This window comes from Rattus norvegicus, chromosome 7 (assembly GCF_036323735.1).
Source record: "Rattus norvegicus strain BN/NHsdMcwi chromosome 7, GRCr8, whole genome shotgun sequence".
Taxonomy (NCBI): Eukaryota; Metazoa; Chordata; class Mammalia; order Rodentia; family Muridae; genus Rattus; species Rattus norvegicus.
In genome coordinates this window covers 117,430,684-117,450,743 of record NC_086025.1, presented here as the reverse complement: position 1 = coordinate 117,450,743, position 20,060 = coordinate 117,430,684, and the positions used below count along the sequence as shown (strand labels likewise).

At 53.6% G+C, this 20,060-nt stretch overlaps 1 protein-coding gene across 5 annotated transcripts in view; it reads left to right on the top strand.

The window, feature by feature from the left end:
- Window positions 1-20,060, top strand: part of Shisal1 (shisa like 1) — a 103,330-nt gene that overhangs the window by 40,796 nt on the left and 42,474 nt on the right. The window lies entirely within an intron of this gene.

Here is a 20,060-nt window from a genome sequence, read left to right as displayed (position 1 = left end):
GGATAAAATGACATTTTCTTAGACATCAGCACAAATTAAAGGCAGATTCCTTCCAGCATCTTGTCCACACTACCAGGCGTGCTTCGGTGGTGGTGGTGGTGGTGGTGGTGGTGGTGGTGGTGGTGGTGGTGGTGGCGGCGGCGATGGGGACTGCTTCACAGAGGCTTGTGGGAAACCTGCAGCTGGAATCCAGCTGAGAACAAGCATAGTTAGCGTCCATTCACTCCCAGCTCCCAGAGCACCTTGCAAGCTGCTCGCTCAGAGCCAGGCTCGGAGGAGCGGCAGAGGGAATTTGACCCACTTGCCCTGCTGTGCTGCGTAGACTGGAGACAGGAGAACAGAGGTACCTGAGGGGGGCCGGGAGGGCTACTGGAAAAGCTGGCATCTTGAAGGGTGTGCAGGAGTGATGCCTGGCAGAGGAGAGGAAGGACATTTCTAGAAGGAATGCTGTAAGTCCCACAGAGACCTGGTTCCAAAGTGACATCTTCAGGCTTGAATACATTCCTTTGTCACAATCTAGCCTGACATGTGTCTGTTTCCCAGACCTTTTTGCTCATTGTCACCTGCCACCCTCAGAGAGCCCCAAGCAGATCTCCGATTCTCTAAGGAGAGCTGAATCCTGAAATCAGGAAGGAAGGTGGCCAGTTAGAGCCAGATCTGGCTTGACCCTGGATGGAGTGGGCTCTGTAAGGGTTGGGGGGCAGCCTACAGGCTGTTGTGAGCACACTGTGTACTGCGCAGAGCTTACACTGGTTCTGGAGCCCTTCCTCCTGGGCTGTAGCAGGGCCTGGGGCTTCAGGATGTGGGGCCCGAAGGCTGCCTGAGTCCCACTCTCTACACACCTGGAAACAGGCTGATGGAGCCTTTGTGAATCTGCAGACAGGCTAGCATCCTCGCTGGCCCCCGTGAGCACAGCAGGAAGCCTTTCCCCCACCCCCCGCCACACACACACACACACACACACACACACACACACACACACACACACACGCACACACACACACCCCCGTCACCTTGTTTGTTCCACTGTGGTGTTTAGATGGTTCAGGCTTCTGGGAGCAGGTCTGGGATGTGACATTACTGGGTGTAACTGCCTGGAATTGGAGTCCTTTTGGGACTGAGCCCAGCTGCTGTGCTGGGGCCTGTCACCAAGGCAACGAGTCCTGGGAGTCACAGAGGCTGTACTGGGCTCCATTCTGGACAAGTGTCTCTTCTGCATGCTGCTCACTGGGGGACCTTGGGTAAGTTATATGGCCCCGTGGCCTCAGTTTCCTCCCCCTGAAAAATGGGTGACTGTTTAGAATGCATTGGTTTTTGCCTTCAGGGCCCAGCCACAGCTTTCAGAAGCCCCACTCTGTGATGCAAGCCTCGACGTTGAGGAGGCCCGAAAGAAGCAACCCCATGGTGCCTGGACCCCTGCAGCAGGGGTATCCACAATAGTAACTGGAATGTCATGGAAGGATACTGAAGCTCAGTATCATGCCTGTCCCAGCACAGTGGCAACTGCCCAGCAGAAGAGGCAGTGACAGACTGGGACTCTGTTCCAGCCCCACCCCTGCCAGCCAGCCAGGGGCCTGGTGCTTTCTTCTGAGCTCCAGTGTCTTCAAAGTCTGGTGGACCTGGATAAGCATGGTGACAACTGTCACAGGCAGGCAGAGAGGGTGGAGGCAGGGACTGAGGCATTCTGAGTAGCCCACCAGTTCCATCGATGGCTCCTCTGTCCCACCCCACCTCTGACTCTCTCTGGCCCTCAGTTTCCTTTTCTTGGGGTTCGTGTGGGATTTAGGTGAGTCTGGTCTATAGTAAATGCTCAGTGTACATTCATAGGATGACATGAATACCACAGAAGGTAGGGCAGGACTAGCCTTCTCTATTCTGGGTGGAGAAGCCTGCTCCTACATAGACCCAGCAGGTTGGACAGGTTTGCTCTGACTGAAGGGAGACAGGGATGGCCAAGTGAATGGGTGGATGAATGAATGAGTGGGTGAATGAATGAATGATGGCAGGAAAAGCACTATAGCTTCATGTCAGGGCAGCCCAGGGAAACTTCAAACGGCTAGTGCAGAGAGGCGACACCCTCCTGTCTCTCTCCCCATCATGATTTGTTCACTGAGTTGGTGGTCCAGCTTAGGGCCAGGTCCCTTTGGTATCCCAGAGTTTGGTCCTGCAACAGGGCAGAGCCGTACTCAGCTTGAACTTCCTTCCTACCCATTGCCTTGGAATGGCTCTGACTCTTTTCTCCCCATCATGCAAGAGGCCACGTTGTGCTGTCTTTGCTCAGAGCCCTGGGAGCAGAAACAGCATGTTCGAAGGGCACCTGCCGCCTGCAGGGGAACAAAATCAGAGGAGGAGCCTGGGCTCAGAGTTGCAGAGATGGGGGCAGGGGAGGCTGAGGATTGTCATGGCACAGCCGTGAGGGCCACACAGCCCTCCATGCCAGCTCTTTTCAAGAGCCCAGGGGACAGAACAGAGAAGGGATAGCAGAAACCAGGGATACTGAAAGGCATCCACAGGCCTGGACAACCTAGCTAGCTACCCTGGGGCCCTGAGGGTTGGGAGAGCCCCTTCCTGACCACAGTGATACTCTGCCACTCTGCAAACAGCAGGTCCCAACAGAGGGGCTTTCTAAAGCAGGAGTCACAGAGCCCAGCCAGTTTCCCTCTCCCACCTGCAGGAGAATGCCTTGGTCAGCTAGCGAGGAAAAGAGAATGGTCTCTGCCCTGGGCCCAGCCCTCTAAATGCTGGCCTCACTCAGTGCTCTTTCACCTCTCTACCTCAGTTTTCTTCTCTGTAAAGTGGGTCCACATCAGATTGCCGAAGGCACAGGATCCGTTCATTACCTCCTGCTATCTAAATGCCTGGGACAGCAAGACAGGGTAACCAGCTCAGGGGAAGGACGGGCCTGAACGAGAGGCATGGAACCCTGCTCTGGGGGTTTCTGGTTTTTCTGGGGGTGCGTGACAAATGAGGAAAGGCTGGAACACTGAAGCCTGGTTCAAAAGCTAGAGGTGGCACAGGACAGCAAGATGGGGAGGGCCAGTTGCCCATGTGTCAGGAGTTCTTCTGATCTGACTGACCTCTAGGGCTTGCCCAATGGAGTCAGAGGCTCTGGTGCAGATGAGACAGTTACCTTCTCTGTCCTGGGATGTGACTGCTTTGTGAGAAAACTCACAAATGTTGGGCCCAACAGATATGGAGCAACTCTGTCTAGCTGGAGTTGGGGGTGCATCAAGAAGGCCTGCCTGGAAGAAGTTGCAACCCAGGTGCTGTTTAGGCTAGAGAGGCAAATGGAACAGCAGTAAAGCTTTGAGGAATGAGTTGGAGACACTCTCTACACTGTGACCTGGCTATCCCTGAGCATCCATGGGAAGCTGAATGGAGGTAGAGACCCCAGAACTCCTACCCCCGCCATGCAGCACAGAGCTCTACTTTCACCCTGGAGACTTAGAATGACGTGCATGCCCCTACCACCCACTGTTGTGCCCAGAGCAGACAGTACTAATCAACCCACCCTAGGAGGTCAGGTGACCCAGTCCTCTGTGTAATGCAGTCTTGTTAGTCCGTAAGAGGGTATGTAGCTACCCTGCCTGCTATGGGCATTGGGATCACTGAGTTGTTATGGTCCTTTGTGTCTGTGTCTCAGCCCCACACCTACAGTACTCTCCTGGACAAGGGAGTTGGAGGGCATGGCTCCATGGCCCCAGGCCTGGAGGGTCCCATCTTTACTAGAGCAACAGAGATAGCCCACCAGGGACATTGTGTCATTATGGACCCCTAGGGAAGTGTGCCTCTGTGGAATGCAGAACTTTCCCTTCTGGAGCTGGCCCCTCACCTGTCACCTGCAGGACCCAGGTCCCAGGTCCCAGGTCCCAGATCCCAGGATGAGCCCAGGCAGCCTTGGGTGTCCTTCTAAACCCTGGATAAAAGAGGAGGGGGAGAATGTCACCAGGAGAGAGACCAGCCAAAGGCGTGCGACTTCTCTCCTGAAATCCAAACAATCGGACAATCTGTTCGGGATCGATTTAGAAGCGGCAGAGTGAAAAAAAAAAATCAGCAAATACAGTGTGAAAGCTATTTTCTCTCCCTCCGGCACGGCTGGGAAGCGGCTGGGCTGGAGTTTATTTGTAACCTGGCCAAGGCTAGCCAGGCCTCTTCCCCTCCCCGTAGCCCACTCATGCCCTCCCTGCCCACAGCCGCCTCCTCCACTCCCACTTCCAGCTGGACACCTAGGGGCTCTCAGTGACATCAGCCTGCTTCAGCCTCGGGAAGTCAACACTGGCAGGCCACAGAGACAGCCGTGGGCCTTGTGTTCCCCAGGCACCTAGTTGGGGTAGCTCCCAGAAAAAGCACTTTCCCTGCCCCTCTGCTGACCCAAGGCCCTGCACAGCAGGGCTTCAGGATGGCACATGACCCCTAAGACTAGTCTGGCAAGTTTCCCCGGGCCCTAGGCTGGGGCATATATGTAGTAACTGTTCTGTAAATGGTTCTAATCTGAATGGTGACTCTCTAGTGCCTCATCTCTGGGGCCAGGAGGTAAGCCATGAAGGTTTAGAGCCTCCGTGACTATTACTACCTTTTCCTGGGCATGTGGGGTATCCCACTCTTTATTAGCTGGGATCTGAACCACAAGCTAATTAAAGTGATTGAATAAAGAACCAGAAAGGTGACACTTCCCTGGTGGCCTGAGTGCCCCCTGTCCCCCGCCAAGGGGTCTCAAAGGCTGTGAGGAGCTGGTGTCTGAGGTGTCTACAGGCACCTCTGAGCAATGGGAACACTAGTGGTTCATCTGTTCCTACTCTTTCTTTGGTTGAAGGGGTAGGAGGGGGACTCCTGGTGACCAAAGCTGGTTGATTTTGGAACACGGGGACTAAGTTAATCTCCTCTAAACCCCACTTTTCCTCCTAAAGACCAAAGCCAAGAGCCAAGACTCAGGAAGATTGTGGACCGCGGAGATCAGACAAGCTTAGGTCTAAGTCCCAGGAGCTCAGCTGAGCTCAGCAGCTGTGTGATCTTAGGCCAGCAGGGCTGTCTTTCTGGACTTAGCTTTCTCTCCTGAAAACTGAGAACAGGGCCCTATTTTCAAATATTTAAGGGGTCAAAGTTTGTGGATCTGGGCACACAGTAGATGCTCAGGGCAGTCTGTCCCTCCTGGTTCCACTGTTCACTAGTTCCACTGGAAGCAGTTAAACCTCTGCCTGACTCTATGAATTCTAGTCTCTGGGACAAGGAGATGTTTTCCCAGAAGACACTAGGATTGATGTCAGAGCACAGGAAGCCCTTGGGCCCCAAGTATCTGAGTCCCCACCCTGAGCCACTCAGGAGTCACATGGATGGGGTCTGGACTTGCTGGAGACAGTGTAGACACCAGGTGCCCAGAAGCCTAAGATGTGGCTCCAGATCCCGTCTGCCACTTGTGATCCGCCACAGGGTCCTGAAAGTGGCCGTGACTCAGATCAGGCCTGTGGCCTCCTCTGAAGCTCACGAGTGGCCCTGACTACTCCTTGCTTTCCTTGAGCACACACAGAGGCTTGGCAGGGAGAAGGACAACTCTGAGGTCACAATTCACCCTAGAGCCTCCCCCAACAGGCTAGAACTGGCACCCTACTTAAAGACTGTCATGAGTGCAGGAGCCTCCCCCCCCCCACTTTGTCCTCGGTGGCTGTGACTGTGGCCACCCTCTGCGAGCATGCTCCCCACCTCAGACCCCCTCCCATTGCTGATTCTCCTCCTCGGGTTTTTGCAGACCAAGCTCTTTCACAAAAACCTCTGATGTTACCTCCCTGGTGGAAGGAAGTTCCGAGCCCACAGCCCCAACCCCCAAAGCAGTGCTAATTAGACCTCCAAAATGCTTTTTGTTTTCCCAAACATCAACTGAGGCCACAAGACATGGCAATTTCCTCTCCATAACCAGACACGTTCTGGTTGGGAAAGGGTAACCTTCCTACGGTGGGCCAGGGGGACATGTTTCCACTCTGAGTGTGCGTGGTGGGCTCTGCCACGCCCCCCAGGTCCCCACCCAGAGTGAGCCTCCAAGGTGACCGTCTATCTTAGATTGCTTCCTATTGCTGTGATAAAAACATGGAGCTAAACCAACAACATAAAGAAGAAATGCTTTTATTTTTTTATTTTTTATTTTTTTGGCTCACACACTCCATCACTGAGGAAGGGCAGGGCAGGAACTCAAGATCACCTGCCCAGGGGAGGTGCTGCACACTGTGAGCTGGGGCCTCCCCCATCGGTCATCATTCCAGAAAATTCACCCCAGACACGCCCACAGGCCAACCTGATGGAAGCCTTCTTTCTGCTCATGTTCCCAGACAGCTCTAGCTTCTGTGAGGTTGATGAAAATCTAACAGGCGTGGCCCTCTAAGATGTTTCCCTAAAGTGAGTTCCCACCCACCCTGTAAATAAACTCCCCAAGTATTCCCCCCAAGGTGAGCTCTCCTCAAGGCGAGAGCCTCCAAAGCTGTGTGGGTTGTTGAGTGGCCCTTCTGGTATCCCTTCTTGGCATCTTGGGCAGTGGTGGATGGGGCAGGCCCAGTGCCCTCAGAGGGATGCTCTTGCTCCATTGTGATTCAGGAGACAGTGAAGGAAGAGGTTGTAGCTGATGTGAGGGGGCAGAAGAAGGAACCATGGGATAGCAGTGCTGGAATCTGACCTAAGAGGAAGCACAGGCCGGAGAAGAAAGCCCTTAGGAGCTGGGTGTCTCCTACCTCGAGGTGAGACAATCAGAGGTTTGGTCTGGTCCTGAGGGAAGTTCTCAGTGACTCCATGCCTGGCTAAGGAGGCACAAGGACCCCACATGGTAGGCTCAAACAGGACACTTGTGTCTTAACTGGTGTTTCTTTTGGGGGCATGCATGAAGGTGCCCTTTATCTACTCTGAAACCCCTACTCTCCTCAGCTCAGTAGCTCATCCTCGGGTGAAAAGCAGGTCAGGGAGGTAGCATTCTGAGATAGAGGAGTTTGGGGGTTGGACTGATGAGGAATTCTTTTGGGAGCTTTGATGCATTTGTGGTTTCAGGGACTGCAAGGTTGCAAGCCAGCAGAGAGAGAGAGAGAGAGAGAGAGAGAGAGAGACTGTTGCCTTCTCAGATCTGGGCTGGTAAGAGCTTTCACGTGCTCACCAAGGGGATTGAGTGCCACTTCTTGCATTCTTTAGAAGTGCCTGGTCCTCTCCATGCCCAGCCATGCCTCTGAGAAGCCAGCCTGAATGACAGTTAATGAGAACAGGTAGGCCTGATCCACTGAGGCCTGTGGCCATGTCATAGATCATTCCTGGAGCCACTGCCACCTTTGAGAGGAGCATTCAAGTCTTGCCTGTGTCATGGTGGCTGTTTTGGTGCCAATTTTGGGGAGCGTAAGTGGGGACTCATTAATTCCAGCCATCGACCAGGTTGGGGGCAGATGTGTGAGTGGCCACAGTCCTCCAGGCCAGCTAAGAGACAGACTGCAACTATTCGAGAGAGGGGCTCTGCAGCTCTGCGGCGGTCCTATTTGCATAAATTTGAAGTTGATTGGCCTAGAGGCAACTTCACTTTATCACAGATGACAAGCCTCTGGTCGGAACAGCAGCCACTGTCAATTAGAGGCCTTGGTGACTTGGTTTGTTGTAGTTGGCATTTTGCCCCTCCCCACACTCCCTCCATGTCTCCACCTGCATTCAGTGTGGTTCCCCCAAGGGTACTCCAGCCTAGGACAGATTAACCCTGCAGACCCTGGAGCTGTGTCACTGGGAACTGCTAGCAAGTAGCCAGGTTCTCAGGCAGAATGGGACAACCCTGAGTCTACACTTCCAACCAGTTCCCAGGAAGGCTTGCTGGGCCAGAAGCTTAGGAACTTGGGCTGATGGTTTGTGTCAATAAAACTTTATTGAACACAGCATCTGCCTTTCACAAACTCTGTCTATGGCCACTTCTTGACGACAACACTAACAGAGATCTGGTGACCAACCCCCTACAAGAAGTGGCCCAGCCTCTGATTAGACCATAAGTTTTGGACCTAGAGGTCTAGGAGTAGTGATGTTGCCTTCCTAACCCATCCCCCATTTATCTGTAATAGCCATACTCCAGGTACTATGATCAGCCATGTCTGGGATCTGCTGTCCATACTGTAACAAAAGATCTGAGACAATCATCTTAAAACAAGGAAAGATTGTTTGGGCTCATCCTTTTGGACCATCAGCCCATGGTCAGTGGTGTTTTTTGCTTTGGGCCTCTGGTAAGGCAGAGCATCATGGTAGTAATGTATGATAGAGGAAATTCCTTACCTTCTGGCTGGAGTGAAAGACAGTAAGAAGAAAGGCTGGGGTCTCAGCAGCCCTTTCACACATGTCCCCAGTGACTGAAAGACTCACTAGGCCTTACCTCTTAACTGACTACCACCTCCCAATAGGGCCAAGCAAGAGAAAAAAAAACCTCAATGCATGGACATTAAACTGTAGATCCCGAGCACCATCCCATTAGACAGATGGGAACACAGAGACTGCGAGAGGCTCCTCGTTTGCCCAAGGTGCCAAGCTGGTAAGCTATGGCATCTCTGGCACACTTCCCTTGCCCCATTACAGAGGAAGGAGTGAGCTTCCCAGAGGCCAGGAATTCCTTGGGCATTCAGTGGGGCCGCATAAGAGGTGACCTCGGCTCTGAGAGCGGAATCCCCCATTTTAGACCAAAGCACTGAGATACGAAGACATTTGTTACTGTTGACCCTGAGTGATAGATGAGGAAACCCAGACATGGAGTCTCTGACCAAAGAGTCTACCAAAGGAGAGGGTTCTGGGGCTCCCTTGAAGGAGATCACTAGGAAACAAGTCCTTCTTGGGATAAGGACGTCTGAGCTCAGTCCCCAGGAAGCATGACCTCAGGGAAGAGGATCCAGTGTCCTGTGTGCCTGCCTGAGGAGGCACAATCATTTATATTAAGCATGAGTATCTGTGTGCATGCATGCGTATGTGTGTGCATGTGTGTATAACTGTGTAGGCCAGAGTTCAACATTGGTATTTTTCTCCATTGCTTTCCCATCTTACGATTTGAGACTGGGGGCGGCGTTGGGAATATCACTTGCTAACTGAGCCTGGTGCTCACCAATTCACCTGCGCTGTCTGCTGAGCTCCAGGGGTCTCCCCATCTCTCCCTCCTCAGCATCGGGATGAGAGGCACCCGCTGCAGTACTTGGCTAAAATCTTACACAAGTGCTGGGGATCCAAAATGAGGTCCCTGTGCTCATGTGCGTGACAAAGCACTTTGCCCACTGAGCCGTCTCCCCAACCCCCCCCCCGTTTTGGTTCTTATGTAGGGATTTTCTCTATTGCTCTGTATTTTATTTGAGGGACCTAGACCGTGGAATTTGATCTGTTGCTGCCCTGGCTTCTAGCTCTTTCCTACCTAAATCTGTGTGGTGGCTTTGATGATTACCCATGTGTTGTTGGTCAGTGACAGCAAATATTCCTGTCTTCACCAGGGCCACCGCCAGCTGCCGTGTGTTCCACAGAGTCCCATTCTCCCCTATGGGCCTTGCTTGTCACAGGCAGTGTATTTTGAGACACCAGGTAGCTATGTATTTCAGAGCTCTCTTCAGCCTTGGGAAAGAGTGTCGATCTGAACCCAGTTTTTGGAGCTTAAGCATCTCCATTGGCTTTGCACGGCTGGGCTGGCCTGGGATGTTGAGTGTGACCATTCTTTGCTCTGAGGAAGCACCTGCATTTGACCCTCTTGAGACATAGTTTGGTCTTTTTTTGCCTTTAGCCAATTTCCAGGTCTCTTTCTTATAAATGGTGCCACTGGGAGGCCATTCTAGAACCTGGTGCCCCTGGACCAGTGGAGCCTCTGCTCAGCCAAGAAGGGTGTTAGCCATACCTGGCCTCTGGGTGGGTAGAGGGGGAAGGACCCAGGATGTGATACAGTGAGCCTCACTGACAGGCTCCTCCTGGGGCTCTTTGCTCCCCTGGTTTCTCTGTGGCTCTGAATCTGTAGAGGGGGAAGAAGAGGAAGAGGAGGAAGAAGAGGAAGAGGAGGAGAAGGAGGAAGAGGAGGAGGAGGAGGAAGAGGAGGAGGAGGAGGAAGAGGAGGAGGAGGAGGGAGAGGAGGAGGAGGAGGAGGGAGAGGAGGAGGAGGAAGAGGAGGAGGAGGGAGAGGAGGAGGAGGAAGAAGAAGAAGAAGAAGAAGAAGAAGAAGAAGAAGAAGAAGAAGAAGAAGAAGAAGAAGAAGAAGAAGCAGCAGCAGCAGCAGCAGCTAATTAATGAGATATCAACTTTGTACCATCATGGTCCTCAAAAGACAGTGACAAAAGCAGCCGGGTGGCCCAAGTTCAGAAAAGGAAAGGGACTCACCCAGGGCAGCATAGCTAAGAAGTGTCAGAGCTGAGACTAAAACCTGTGTTCAGACTCCAAGCTCAGAGCCCTTCCTGCTCCTTGTCAGCCGCTTAGGTTTGGGTCTCAGCTTTGTCACAAGCTAACTGGGTACATCCACTCCCCCCACACCCTGTGCCCCTGCTTGTACCCTGAGGATCAGCACAGCACCCCTAGCCTTAAGGATGATGTAACCCGCCAGCCCCTACCATAAAGTTGTCCCATGGCTGCCCTACATGGCACCCAGCCCTCTGGGCTGCCACAGTCCATCTGGATTATGGCTCGATAAGGGCACAGAGACCCATGTGTGCTGTCTGCCAAAATGGATAAAAAAAAGGTTTATCTCTGGCCTTGCTCGGGAGGGTGGATTCCAGGGGCCGAGGGCGGGAGCGAGGGAGCTGGCCTCCTTTATGGCCTGGCTCTTAATGCCACCCAGAAGCTGCAGTGCAGGCTGCTGTAGGAATGCCAGCCCAGGGCAGGCAGGGGGGCTGAGCCACACAGACCTAATGTGGGAGATGTTGTGAGGAGGGGCAGACAGGAACAGGGTTGACGTGAAAACTGGGATGCAAGGAACCAGGGTTGTGCCCAGCTAGAAGTATCTCAAAGAGCAGGGAAGGGTGGCTCTCCCTGCAGAGAGGACATACACAAGCCCCTCAGGTCTGCCCATGTCCTAGCTCTTCCACCCCTTGCTGTGTGACTTTGGGCTTGCGCTGACACTCTCTGTGCCTCAATGTCCTAATAGCAAGGGTCTAGAGAAGAAGGGAAGAGAGAGCTAGGTGACAGACCAGAGCTTGGTGTGTGCTAGAACTGCAGGCCTGACACAGGGGTGACTTGAATGCTCCATGAACCAACAGGACATGGACACTACCCTGGGAAATGGGCTGGAGGGTGAGAGATGACAGTCATTATGGAATCAGGACAGGGAGGGGCCAAGCCAATATAGAGTCTACCAGTGATGGCTGACTACCTAGGGTCCCTGGCATCTCTCTGGGCTTCGGAGACATCTGTGCTTATGGCTGATGCTGAAGTTTACTTTTCTCCTGCATGCCTCAGGGCAGTGTTGGTATAGGAGAGGTCCACATAATGACATCCTAACACCTATCTGTCTCCTCTAAGCCACAATTCAGGGGGTTCATATTGTGCTGAGCCCCAGCTATAAGGCCTCAGAACCTCAGCTATAAGGTCTCAGAACCTCAACATAGCTGGGACACTGCACAGGACTGCTCATTTGAGAACTGATTCTCACTGGGGATGGATAGGGCCCTGTGGGACAGCAAGCCCAGAGTCTGGCCTATGTAGAGTATGGTAAGGGGTCACCGGTGACATGTTCCTAGCCTCTGCATCCCTTGGAGCAGGCAGAGTCCTTCCAGCACATGGAAGGAGGGTGGGTGGCAGGCTGGCAGACTGGAAGCCTCTTTTGCCTTTACGAGGTCTGACCCAGTCACTCGCCTTGGTTGGGGTTTAGAGCCAATGGTGACTGGAGAGCCAGGAGAGAGACCAGCAGCTGCAGGGGGATCACAGCCGGTATATGCAGTTGTTTCTGGCCCCTGCCTTACAGAACTCTGCAAAAAGGGAAAGTCTTATGGAAGTTTCCAGAAGAAGGTAATGACAGTTGGCGTCATTAGTGTGAGTCTGGATGTTCAGCCCTGTAGGGGAGCATAGACAGCCCCTGTCCTGGCTCTGCCACACCTTGCTTTGTGACTTTGAGCTCTACACCCTCTCTCTGCCTCAACGCCCTAATGGCAAGAACCTGGCATGGAGCGTGGCTGGGAAGAGAGCTAGGTGAGAGACCAGGGCCTGGTGTGTGCTGAAAGCTACAGGTCTGAGGTGGGGTAAGTTGAATGCTTTGTGGACCAGCCCAACATGGTGATGGCAGGGATAGGGGTTGGGGATGAGGGAATCAAGTTCTGACACAGGCTTCTCACATCTTCAATTTCTGAAAGGTTGATCACCTTTAAGAGCCCTGACCCTGGTGACAACTGGCTTTAGACAAATGCACTGTTCCATGTCCCCTCCCTACCCAGTGCCCAGGGATGGCTTTCTATCCCTCTGTGCCCAATCAGCAGGCCAGGCAGGGTTGCCAGGCAGAACACAATGGGAGCCAATCATGTCCCCAGGGGGCAGTGGGCCATACCCACCTCCTGCCTCAGGACCTCAGCAGCGTACCTTAGCATACAGACTCAGTTTCCTTTGGTCTGATTCTGGCCTGCTTACCTACCAGACCTCAGCTTCTAGGGCTTTCGACCTAGACCAGTCTGGACACCCCTCTGCAGTCAAGATTCCTGTTTAGCTCCCTGCAGGTCTGTGGGTCCCAGGATCGTCTCACACGTGTGTGAAGGAGTGGATTAATGAATGAATGTCAGTCAACATCACCTCATCTCCTCTTTAGTCCTTCTTATATCCCTTAGGATGGGTGGGCTGCCCCATTATGAGAGGGAACAGGGGTTGGGGATTTAGCTCAGCAGTAGAGCGCTTGCCTAGCAAGCACAAGGCCCTGGGTTCGGTCCCCAGCTCCGAAAAAAAAAAAAAGAAAGAAAGAAAAAAGAGAGAGGGGGAACAGACTCAGGACCTTAGTTCCTCTCCCCGGTGAAGCCCCTGACACTGAGGAGGTCTTGAGAGAGAAACCAGACCACGCTCCAATAGGCAGTGGGTGTGCCCACTTTCCCCCTGTCTATCTCCATAAGGGACATCCCTCCAGTCACACCTCTTCCCGAGAGCCTGGGGTTCTGGATGCTGGTCCCCCTTCTCTAAATAGCGGATTGCTGGGAGGCCTAAGGCAGAAGCTGGCCATACTGAAAAGGCCAAGGGTCATCTCAGCCAGAATCTTCTTTTACATGCAGCAGAAGGATACTGATGCACAGTGGGGAGCTGGTGGTGGCCCCAAAGAGAAGGGCACCAGGAGCCTTCAGCAGGCCTGGAAAGCCACAGTTAGCTGTCACTATGCTGCCTACTTCCCTCCGGCCTTAGTTTCCTCTCCTATGCAGTGGGATGGCAGGGGGGACCTGACTTCCCATCTAGCAAGCAACACACACAGAACCGATGATGGGTGGAGCATGGGGAGCCTCTGGAAGGGGAAGTCCTGGTTGGGCTCAGAACTTGCACCCTCTAGAGCCTGGTTGGCTGTGAGGTGGGGAGCAGTCGCCGAAGGGAGGGAGCCTTAAATGGGGATAACTTCATCTCTGGAAGGGAGGGCCTAGCGAGACCAGAGGCAGTAAAGCTGCGTTCTTCCCATTAGACTCAAGTGTTCAGAGCCTTCTCCTCTCTCTCACCTGACAGAGGCTCCTGGAGAAGATGGCTTCACACATAGTGGGACTCTGGGCCCTATGCCTACCCCATCACTCCAAGCCAAGTGGCTTGGCAGAAGGAGCTAGCCATTCTCACCACACCTCTGTTTGACCTCTCTAGAAGTTTCCTTTTTCCTATCTAGAAGTTTCTAAAGCTTTGCCAACGTCCAGGCAGAATGTCAGCAGGTTCCTACTCTGCAGAGGCAGGGGGTGGGGGATGTTTAGTGCCTACTGTGTGCAAAATATATAGGTGGTGTTAAGGATCTGGGAGACTGCCAACGTGGATGGAGGTTGAGGAAAGGCTGAGCAGCGCTGGGGAGGAGAGCTGGAGTGGCATCAGACATGGTTGTCACACATGTTTCTTAAAGGGCAAGGAACCTCTCAGGACCTAATTGTTGCCTTTGGGAGCTGCTCCACCCATGAGCTCAGAGCTGTGGCTGCCCTGCTAGCTATAGCCCTTCTGTCTAGCCTCACTGTGGTCCTCAAGGTGGGTGGCATGGGTCCAGTCACCAGGAAACAGACCGGTGAAGCAGCTTGCATTACCTTACCTAGCTAGCTCAGTGCCAGAGTATCTGTGCTGATGCACAGAAGCCCACACCCCGAATCCAGTGTGAGTCCCTCCGTAGTTGGGGCTGAACAGCCTGAGATGAGCTTTTATGGTGCACCACCCTTCAGCTCTGGCACATCCCTAGGCCTCTCTGAGCTCCGACTCATGGATTTCATAAAAGGAGATTGGGCCGGATGATGGTGCACACCCTTAATCCCAGCACTTGGGAGGCAGAGGGCAGAGGGCAGAGGCAGAGGGCAGAGGGCAGAGGCAGAGGGCAGAAGGCAGAGGGCAAAGGCAGAAGGCAGTGGTAGAGGACAGAGGGCAGAGTCAGAGGCAAAGGGCAGAGAGCAAAGGCAAAGGGCAGAGGGCAGAGGCAAAGGGCAGAGGGCAAAAGGAAAGGGCAGAGGGCAGAGGGCAGAGGTAGAAGCAAAGGGTAGAGGGCAGAGGCAGAGGGCAGAGACAGAAGCAAAAGGAAGAGGGCAGAGGACAGAGGACAGAGGACAGAGGACAGAGGGCAGAGGGCAGAGGGCAGAGGGCAGAGGCAGAGGAAGAGGCAGAGACAGAGGCCAGCCCAGGACAGCCAGGTCCACACAGAGAAATCCTGTCTGGGGTTGGGGAAAGAGAGGATGACCTCAGTCAGCTTATCATGGACTTGTAAGATGCCCACTACGAACTACAAGACAAAGAGCCAAAGCAAACTGATCTCAACCGGATGAACCGAGCTGGCACCCACAGCGACGGGGTATAAAGGGCTGGCCTGCCCCTCCCACTGCAGACCACGTGTCCTGGTGGCAGGTGGGAGGTGCCCCTCTCCTGCCGCCTTCCTCCATCCATACTAACACTGTGAGGCAACGCACTGTTTTTCTTCCTACTAACCAAAACAGATCAGAGGTGCACTGCACGCTTTGATCTGCCCTCAAACACCCAGGGACATGTCCCAAGTTCCAGGTACGTGTTGTCCTAAAAACCAAAGCTCATGCACCTGACATCAGGCTGACTGCTGGGAATTTGAGTGACAACAGCCACTGGTGACAACGCATATACACAGGCTGTGAGCTGGTTATTGGGCGTGGGGCATACATACACACACCTCTGGGTTGTGTGTGGGCGGGTGCGTGCACGAGTGCATGTTTCTTGGGTTGTATAGCTGCCAAGCAGACGTTAGGGTATATGTGTTTCCATGATGTGTGTGTCTGAGTGCACGTGGGCCTGACCCCATCAGCTGGCCCTGCAGCCTCACATCCCGACTCTGGCATACAGACCCAGGCTTGACGCTTTTCTCCTGGCCTATTATTTCCCTCCACATCTGCACAGGCTTTGGCACAGACAAGGATGGTGAGCCAAGGTGAGAGGGGGAAGATGCTGAGCTCTGTCCTAACACAGATAGGTTCTGTCAGCTGCCGCCTGTGGTCTCCATTTGCGGTTCCTCTGTTCCCCTGTTTATGTCTGGTCATAGCGCTGTTGTCCACAGGGAGACCTTGGAGACCTTGGAGGACCTTGGCCTGGTGGAATTATTTATATGAACGCTAATGTCACTACCACCATTAGTACGGCCCAAGTTTAGTCACTAGCTCATCACGTGACAGCTTTAATGCCTGTCCTTCCCAGGGCCTTTGTCAGAGCCATGGGGCCTTGTCTGTCAGGTTTGCTTAACTCCCTGTGGCAGCTCATCAGGTGTTTGTAGGATACCATCGCTGCTTCAGCGGCAAGATGACGCTGACATAGGCAGATCTGATATGGATGTCCCAGATGGTTCAGAAGAGAATGCCTGGGCATGGCAGGCTGGGACACAGGCAAGACTCTGGACATCCCTGAGGCCACTTGGAACACAGAAAGCAGAGCAGTCCATCCTCCCCACGGCTCTTGGCTTCTTTGTGTGCTTTGGGGACTGGAGTTGACTGGTGACTTGTCCTTGTGGCTACTATCTGCCAAGAAGCAAGCCCCTGAGCCCTCACCTCACTCTCAAGACAGGACACAAACCCCCATGAGCAGCACAGCCCCCGCCCAGACTTAACATTTGGACAGTTAGGGTGGGCACCATTTGGGGGAGAACTCTTGAGGGGTGAGAATCAGGAAAGAAAGCTGCAAGTGGGCTCCCCCCTCACCTTGAGCCTCTATCCCTGGCTGCAGGGTAGAGAGGGTGGCCTGGGGTTGGGAGGTAGCAACTATAAAGGTTGAGGGGAAAAATCTATGCAGCAGGTGGTATGGGTGGTTAGGTAGAGCCAAGGCCCCAGTATGGAGCAAGGCTTTGATTTCTCAAGTGGGCGAGTGGCCTGGTGTGCTCTGTGGAATGGGGACTGTGGCTTCCTGGGAGCTGTGTTGGTGGGTGGCAGTCATGCAGAGAGTTAAAGGCAAGAATAGTGGCCCACAGCCACGTGTGAGGGCCTGATGCTATGGGAAGAGTCTAGAGACAGCACAGTGATCCTGAGAGTCTGCACAGTTTCTACCTTTGCTCTAGGGCACAGAGGACTGAAGGAAGCTCTCCCAGTCACCAGAGATGTGGTTACAAGCGGTGACAAGGCAGAGTGACTGGCCTTGAGGACTCTACCCACAAGTCTGGCTGACCCTCACCCTCTAGACCAACGGGGTACCTGGCTTCTGCCCAGCGGCTGGCATCAGGACTAGAGACAGGCAGCAGGGAGCTACAGAAGTTGCTGAGTGTCCAGGTTATTGATGAGGCCCTCCAGTATCTTCCCCCTGTCCCGCTGTCCTGCTGTCCCTTGCTCAGTGCGCCCTTGTCCTGCTGACGGGGAAAACAGATCCGTTCTTGGCGATGGGGTCTCATCTGTCTCACCAAGGTCTGTTTCTCTTCACATGCCCTTCTTTTTCCCCTCCCAGCCTCGCCAAAATCAGTGTTTAAAAATAACCCTGAACTCTTAGAGCAGCAGTCCCCAGCTGACCCACAGAGAGGGTGGGCCGTGGTGGTACGTGCTGACCATGGTCCTGGACCCCGTCAAACCTCAGTCACTCTCAGATACTCAGGTCTTACTGTTGGTGACAGAGCTGCCATCTTGGGCAGTTGACTGCTTTTTTTCAAAGTGCTGGAACACACAGGGAGAAATCTCAGATAAGCCGACCTCTTGCGCTCCCTGGGAGGCCTCATGAGCCTCCGCATTGTTTTGGCACTTGGAGGTACAATGCTCTTTGCCTCCTGTCTCAGGACTGAGTGGCTGTGTGAGATTGGGCAGTTCAGTCTACCTCTCTGAGCCTTTGCTTCCTCTCTGACGAACTGGTCTGTGGGTATTGGGTTAGTGGACATTAACCAAGGTAACAGAGTTGTGCATAGAGTAGAGCATGTTCTGTGAAGACCCAGCCAGCATAAGACAGCCGCCTGTAGAGGTGTCATAGTCCTCAAAGGCAGGACAGACCTCTTTCAGTCCCTGTTCCTCTCCAGTGGAGTGAAATCTAGCAGGTGTCAACTTCTGCATGTCCCAGATCAGGACATCTAACTGAGATGCTCCCTCTCAGCCAGGGTGACAATCCTGGTGGACTTCTCGGAGGCAGACCCAGATGAGGGTTGAGCACTCAGTTGAACCATGGTGCTGAAAACCATTGAGATCTTTGAAGGCTGGGTCACAGACTCAGCCACAGGGTCAGTGACTGTGGGCAAGACCTGCTGGGCCACAGGCTGAAGTGCATACAGTTGGCCCTGAGACTGGCATCATGCCTCTCCCAGAGATGCCTGAGGACCAAGGCTGGGATCCTGTAAGGCCAGGATTCCCACAGGGCCTGGGAAGCCTAAGCTAAACCCTCATGCCTGGGCCCTGCAGTCAGGCCCTAACCTAAGACCCTTCTGGCCTGACAGAGGAACCCAGGAAGGAGCCTTCTAAAGTCCAGCTTCAGACACCAGGAACCCCCCAGCCCCACCCCTTGGACAGTGACTTCCACCTCATTGTGCTCAGCGCCAAACCCAGGGTCTAGTCTATTCTCAAAGTACTGGGATACACGAGTGTATGTCTCAGGGGAAGCCGGCGGCGTGCACTCCACAGAATGTCTCACAAGCCGGGGGGACTGTCTCACTATGGGAGGTAGAATGTGCTCTAAGTCCATTTTGCCTCCTGTCTCAGTGGCCAGCAGAGGGAGGAGAGCCTAGCAGGGGAGTAGTCGGTGTCAGGAAGAGATGGGGTCTCATGGGTGTAGGTTCAGTGGCAAGTTAAAGTAAGGGCAGAACCTCCCGGAGGGGGCTGTACTTCTGTGATCGCAAGATAGCAGAGCCTGGATTCGCCACAGCGAGAAGGACAGTCTCAACATCGGCCAGTATACTGGGTCTTTGCAGGGACTGGAAACTGACCAGAGGGCTGAGGCGGATGCCTCATGCTCAAGCCTAGCAGCTCTTAGATTCAGCTTCCTCCAACCCCCTGCTCCGTACAGACAGAAGTGGGGCAGCCCTGCCTTTCAAGGCCTCTCAGGCTGGGAGAAGAGGCTGGGCATTTGGAGACCCAGGTAGCCTCTGGAGGCCTCAGCTTCCCTGCCTGAGTCTATAGTGAAAGGAGCCCTGAGGGGTGTGGGCATCTCAGAGGCGCTTTTTCCTCACAGTGCATTTTTCAGAGCTGACCCTGTGGGTTTCCACATGGAAATCCTTTCCTAAATGTTCTCAAAAGCCTTAATCTCTGTTCTTCCTCCCAGGAGGGCCAGGGGCGGGAGGCCAAGCACCGAGCAATTAAGCAGCTTAGGGCTCCAGAGGAAATGGAAAGGCAGTAGTGTACAGAGCAGTCCTCCCCAGGGCTGGAGGAGCCCTCCCCAAGGCCAGAGGAGTCCTCCCCAGGGGTAGAGGAGTCCTCCCCAGGGCTGGAGGAGCCATGCCACCAACAGGACTCAGTGCTGAGCTTTGGTGACATTTGTATGATAGTCAAGTTTGTCCTCTCCCTTGGACAAATTAAACTGCCCAAGGTCAGCACCTGTCCCTAGAGATACACATACCCCCATACACATGCACACACACACCCACATCTCCCATACACACACACACACACTCACACACACACACACACATACCTCAAGGATTAGACTACTTGGATACACACACACACACACACACACACACACACACACACACACACACTTATATACACACATACCTCAAAGTTCAGGCTACTGGGATATATATGGGGCTCATCACATATATGCCTGGCCTAGAACTAGTTGTCAACTCTGGATCATCCCAGTGGCCATTAGCCAACCCCGGATCTCTGATGGAAGCAGAGTTACAGTGCTCCCTTGGTGACCAGGTAGACAGTACCTGAGGGCAAGCTGGCTCCAAGTTCATTGCAGAAGGCTGAGATAGGGTCTGGGACAGTGTGAGCTGAGAGAGGGGTGCTTCTCTGTTGCTTGGCTGAACTGCTTTATTGGCAGTGCACTTGGGCATTGTCCCAGACTGTCCTCGGGAGGCTGATCTGCGCTGTAGAGACACCAGAACCAAGTAAAGGGGCTGTGGTCTGCCCTGAAGATGGCAGGGACTGGGGGAAGTGCATAATACAGCCAAGCTGGGGAGAGTCACAAGGTCTCCTACCTACACATCATGTAGGCTGTGGTCATCACGTTCTGGGCCCCTTTTTCTACAGATGTGACTATTCTGGGCACTTTCCCCGCGTGACTGTGAGTTAGATCACTCGTGTTTATATTTCTGGGTCTGTCGTATTTCCACAAGCACATTGGCTGGCGAATTCTTCTGTAGGGTAGATTGTTTGAGAGCCCCCTTTCCTGTTGTTTATGCAGTACTGAGAATCGAACCCAGGACCTTTCTCGTGCCAGCCAAGCACTCTACCACCGAGCTACACCGCCAGCTCATTGCCTTCCTTTTTAAGGCTGAGTAGTATTTCACTGTGTGCACACATGTGTTTTGTTTGCCCCTTCTTGTCTGTGGAGGCTTCCGTTATTTTAGC